Source organism: Crocodylus porosus, unplaced genomic scaffold, assembly GCF_001723895.1.
Source record: "Crocodylus porosus isolate Cpor-Errol unplaced genomic scaffold, CroPor_comp1, whole genome shotgun sequence".
NCBI lineage: Eukaryota > Metazoa > Chordata > Crocodylia > Crocodylidae > Crocodylus > Crocodylus porosus.
Window position 1 is genome coordinate 148,160,405 of NW_017728886.1, and position 215 is coordinate 148,160,619.

Genomic DNA, 215 nt, shown 5'->3' on the forward strand with positions numbered 1-215 from the left:
CCGCCCGGGCCCGGGTTCCGCCCCGCCGCTGCCGCGCGCTCCGCTGAGCTGCCTCGACCTGCTTGTTGCGTGTCTCCCTCCCCGCATGGTTTCTCCCAGCCCGCTGGTCCATGAGCAGCTCTCCATCACACAGGGGCAGAGCTGTGCCAGCAGTTCATGCCCATGCCCATGCCAAAGCCTCCCCCTCACACTTGACCCATTTGTAAAGGGGACTC